Source organism: Rhinopithecus roxellana, chromosome 13, assembly GCF_007565055.1.
Source record: "Rhinopithecus roxellana isolate Shanxi Qingling chromosome 13, ASM756505v1, whole genome shotgun sequence".
Classification (NCBI taxonomy): domain Eukaryota; kingdom Metazoa; phylum Chordata; class Mammalia; order Primates; family Cercopithecidae; genus Rhinopithecus; species Rhinopithecus roxellana.
The window spans coordinates 124,537,834-124,543,679 of NC_044561.1; positions in this window are offsets into that span (position 1 = coordinate 124,537,834).

Below are 5,846 nucleotides of genomic sequence, written 5' to 3' on the forward strand. Positions count from 1 at the left end.
AAATCATCCAATAATAATTTTGATATTTTACTGTGATATTCTCCTCTCCAATCAGAACCAAGCTAGCTCCAGGGGACAGTTCTCTTCTGGCTCTTTATTTGGGCTCTCTCTCTGCAGCTTTTAGAGTTTTCCATATCTTGCCTCCATCTTCAGAGGCTGCTCCAGTCTGTCAAGATCTGATCTTTTCTCCTCTGGTAGATTTCTCTGGGTCCCAGTAGCAGTCAGATGTTCTCCCTTTTTCAGATAACTCTGTAGGAGCCAAGAGACCTGGGTGTAGTCTGTTGTCCTTTAAGATTTTGGTCTTTTGGCTCTTATTTACTTCTTCATATTGGTCCAGCTATCTTCTAAGATGTTGATATTTTTCCTAGGGAAAGATCTTAATTCATCTTTGGCTTAATGAGCCTTTCTACTGCCCTTCTTTTATTTATTTATTTATTTATTTATTTATTCTTACCCACACAAGGGCATGGGCAATTGTAAATCATCTTAAAATTCTGACTGCCACATAATTTTACCCATAAATATTTCTAAAACATAAGGATTTTTTGTTCTTTTGAGATGCAATTTCGCTCTTTTTGCCCAGGTTGGAGTGCAGTGGTGCAGTCTCAGCTCACTGCAACCTCCGCCTCACAGGTTCAGGTGATTCTCCTGCTTCAGGCTCCCGAGTAACTGGGATTACAGGCGTCTGGCACCACGCCAGGCTAATTTTTGGTATTTTTAGTAGAGACGGAGTTTCACCATGTTGGCCACGCTGGTCTTGAACTCCTGAACTCAGGTGATTTGCTCGCCTTGGCCTCCCAAAGTGCTGGGATTACAGGGATGAGCCACTGCACCTGGCCAGGATTTTTTTTTAAAAAAGCAACTATCTATGGGTGCCATGGCTTACATCTATAATCCCAGCACATTAGGAAGCTGAGGTGGGAGGACTGCTTGAGCCCAGGAGTTGGAGACTAGCATGGGCAACACAGCAAGATCCTCCCCCTACAAAAAATTTTTAAAATTAACTGAGCATGGTGGTGCACACCTGTGGTCCCAGTTACTTTGGAGGCTGAGGCAGGAGAATTGCTTGAGTCCAGGACGCCAAGGCTGCAATGAGCCATGATCACACCACTGCATTCCACACTGGGCTACAGAGCAAGACTCTGTTTAAAAAAAAAAAAAAAAAAAAGCAACTATCACAATACAATTCCTGCACCCACCTTAAAAATGAAGAATAATACTTACTATTTTTTGAGACAGCTTCTCCCTCTGTTTCTCACTCTGGAGTGCAGTGGTGTGAACACGGCTCACTGAAACCTCAACCTCAACCTCTCCAGCCAACCTCTCCAGCTCAAGAGATCCTCCTGCCTCAGCCTGCTAAGTAGCTGGTACATGCCATCATGCCTGCCTAATTTTTGTATTTCTCATAGAGAAGGGGTCTTGCCATGTTCCCCAGGCTGATCTCAGACGCCTGGGCTAAAGTAGTCCTCCCACCTTGGCCTCCCAAAGTGCTGGAATTACAGGTGTGAGCCACTGAGCCTGGCCTACAATAATTCTTTAATGACATTAAATATCCTGTCAGTGCTCAAATTTCCAATTGGCTCCATATTAGGATTAAAAAAACCCAAAAAACCCTTGTTTGTTTGAATGAGTATTTAAAGTCCACACATTCTAATTGATTGATACATCTTCTGTATATCTTTATTTTTTAAACTTGTTTTGTCTTTTATGTATCTTTTAATCTCTAGACTTTCCCTTCCATTTTTTCTTTTCCCTTGACAGTATGTGTGTTGAAGAAATGTGGCTGTTTGTCCTGTAGCGTTTCCCACAGTCTGGATTTTGCAGCTCCATTGTGTAGCTTAACATGTTCTTCTGTCCTCTGTATTTCCTATAAACTGATAATTAGATCTAGCAGCAGGATCACATTCAGGACTGAGTTTTTTTTTCTTAAGACAGTGTCTTGCTCTGTCATCCAGGCTGGAGCCTCTAACTCCTGGCTTAAATGATCTTCCTGCCTCAGCCTCCCTCAATCTTATATTCATAATTTTGTAATCTTTTTCCCAGAGAGGGTCTTTGCAGTATTAAGCTTCAGGGTCCTCAAGCCTGGATCTACCTGTCTCTAGCCTTTTTTTTTTTTTCTTTTTATTTGAACCGGAATTTTGCTCTTGCCTCCCAGGCTGGAGTGCAATAGCCCAATCTCTGCTTACTGCAACTTCTGCCTCCCGGGTTCAAGTGATTCTTCTGCCTCAGCCTCCCAAGTAGCTGGGATTACAAGTGCCCGCCACCGTGTCTGGCTAATTTGTGTATTTTTAGTAGAGACAGGGTTTCACCGTGGTGATCAGGCTGGTCTTGAACGTCTGGCTTCAGGTGATCCACCCATCTTGGTTTCCCAAAGTGCTGGGATTACAGGTGTGGGCCACTGTGCCCACCCCATAGCCTTTCAACAAATTCCCTCCACAGCCTTAATTCCAGCAACATCTTGACCTATGACGTTGCTGCCCCAATTCCACTGCCTGCACACTGCACCCTGCCCATTACAATCCCCCATCCCACCGCCTGCACACTGCACCCTGCCCATTACAATCCCCCATCCCACCGCCTGCACACTGCACCCCACCCATTACAATCCCTGATCCCACCGCCTACACGCTGCACCCCACCCATTACAATCCCCCATCCCACTGCCTGCACCCTGCACCCCGCCCATTACAATCCCTGATCCCACCGCCTACACGCTGCACCCCACCCATTACAATCCCCCATCCCACCGCCTGCACACTGCACCCCACCCATTACAATCCCTGATCCCACTGCCTGCACCCTGCACCCTGCCCAATACAATCCCCAATCCCACCACCTGCACACTGCACCCTGCCCATTCCCATTACAATCCCCGATCCCACCACCTGCACACTAGACTTTCCCTTCCCATTGTAATTCCCTGCCCGTTACAGTCCCTGATCCCACCACCTGCCCATTACAATCCCCCACCCCACCGCCTGCACACTGCACCCTGCCCATTCCCATTACAATCCCCAATCCCACCGCCTGCACACTGCACCCTGCCAATTACAATCCCCGATCCCACCACCTGCACATTGCACCCTGCCAATTACAATCCCCGATCCCACCACCTGCACATTGCACCCTGCCCATTACAATCCCTGATCTGACCGCCTGCACACTGCACCCTGCCCATTTCCATTACAATCCCCAATCCCACCTCCTGCACACTGCACCCTGCCCATTCCCATTACAATCCCTGATCCCACTTTCTGCACACTGCACCCTGCTCATGTTTTCACTTTCCTCTATTCCAGCTGAGATTTCATCACCCACCGCTGGAATCCCTTCCTTGCTCACTCTGTGCCCTTGCTTCTCGGCAAAACCCCAGACTTGATGAAACCCAACTTCCCAGTCTATTCCTGCACCTGAGCAGCTCAGCACAGCACAGCAGGAGAAACAACACCAGTTGACTGTGTTGCAGTTCAGTCAAGTGGGCCTGTGGGCTGCCCCCCCGCCCCCCGCCCGGAGCACCTGCTTGAGAATGAAGCTGAGAGCAGGGCAGAGTGGAGCCCATCCTGGCAGCCACTCTTTCCACTGGTCTAAGCCACTCTTAGACCAGCTGGTCTAACTATGGACCCAGGATGGGTTCTCACTGGGCAAACTGTAGCGAGCAGGGCTGGGGTATTCTGATTGGCCAGGCCTCAGCCACATGCCCACCCCTGGATCTGGACTGGGGATTGGGTAAATGGGGTCAGCACGATCCAGTCCTATGGCCTGCAAGTTGGGGAGAAGGGGTTCTTGTTTTAAAATGTAGGTTTTATTATTATTTAGAAATGAGGAGACCGGCTGGGCACGATGGCTCAAGCCTGTAATCCCAGCACTTTGGGAGGCCGAGATGGGCGGATCACAAGGTCAGGAGATCGAGACCATCCTGGCTAACACGGTGAAACCCCGTCTCTACTAAAAAAAAAAATACAAAAAAACTAGCCGGGTGTGGTGGCGGGCGCCTGTAGTCCCAGCTACTTGGGAGGCGGAGGCAGGAGAATGGCGTAAACCTGGGAGGCAGAGCTTGCAGTGAGCTGAGATCTGGCCACTGCACTCCAGCCTGGGTGACAGAGCGAGACTCCGTCTCAAAAAAAAGAGACCAACAGATCAGGAGATGCCTGTTACTCAAAATATTGTGGCCAAGGTGGGAAGATTGCTTGAAACCAGGAGTTTGAGAGCAGCCTGGACAATATAGCAAGACCCTGCCTCTTAAAAAAAAAAAATCAGCCAAGCGTGGTGGTGCACACCTGGAGTCCGACATACTCGGGAGGCCGAGGTAGGAGGATCACTTAAGCCTGGGAGGTTGAGGCTGCAGTGAGCTGTGATTGCACCACTGCACTGCACTCCAGCCTGGGCAACAAAGTGAGACCCTGTTTCCAAAAAAAAAAAAAGAAAGAAAGAAAGAAAGAAAAGAGTGTTGTATACACAGATCCCAAGAGGATGGGGCATGATACACCATGGAGAAGTCACACCTGGAAGTATCATGGTTGGTCAGGAGGCAGAGGTTTCCAGGGAAAAACAGGGGCAGAAAGCTTCCTGCTGTGGTTGTGGGAAGGAATAGATGACACAGGGTAGGCAGGCTTAGGATCAGCTCATCTGAATAATTTCAGTGAGCTCTGGGGGTGTTGGGTTGCTCCCTCGTTGTCTGGTGGCTCGGGGTGATAGTGACCTTAGGGCAGGCGGACAGTGCTAGGAGTGTGACAACCCAGTAGAGGAGGTGCTTCGGGTGTGGGCTCTGGATTGGTTGGTTTGTATTTTAAATACATGCTCACAGTCCAATTGTGTACTATCTCTAGGAACTGGCTAATCATGGGAGGAAATGTCCTTTCTGGGTCAGCAAGGTCCCAAGATGTCAAAACAGCAAAAATACATAATAAAAAGACATGATTAACATAGTTCTCCACACTAAAATCCAGGTTGTATGTGCAGAAGAAGTCAAGGCAGACTCTGCGCAGCTGGAAACAAAAGATGTCCCCATACAGAAATGCAATTCTAGAGGCTTCTGGCCCCAAGGGAGGACTCTGCTAACTTTGCCCATATTTATCTTCACACTCCCAGAAGGACCATCTTTCTTTGTCCCTGGGATTTGTGGCATCCACACACCTCCTGGTCAGTCCCATCTTGGAACCTCTGACGATATGTCCAGGTCCCCTCTGGGCTTCTCTGCGCCAGGTCACTGGGTCTGAGGAGCCGCATCTGCTGCCACCCATTCATTCCACATCACTGTCGGGAAAAGTGACAGTTGACAGGGATTGCAGTTCTCACTTCCCCTGGCACCAGGCCCTCTTGTTTTTATTTAAAACTGTCCAGAAACTGTTCCTGCTGTCGCTAGGAGCGGGGGCTAATCTGAACAATGTAAGATGCTTGTCTTCAGGCTTTAACGGGACCGTTAGTCACCTTTGAGGGCGGGCGCTGTACGATGTGAGAGACGTCCGTTCAAGGCAGCTGCCATTGAGACTGTTTCTGCCGAGAGGAGACTGTCAGGCTTTGAGACACTCTGGGCTGTTTAAGGGACTTTGCCCTTTTTGTTCCCAACTCCTTATTGATTGGGATCCTTCCCAAGGGCATTCATTAGAAGCTGCGGAGTAGAAGACGCCTCCTTTCTGGTTTTGTGGTTTAATGGCACCAGAAGTGGGAGCTGATTAAGCAAGGAGGTTTTGTGCTTGTCCCGGACTCTGTGCGGGGAGGGAGAGCTCCCTGCACTACCTTCTCCAGCAATGCTCTTGTCCTTGGGGCACATTCTTTTCTCTTCTCTAGCAGTTGTTTTTTTATCTCTTCTTTCATTCCAGCATGAGTTTCTGCACACCCATTTAAAA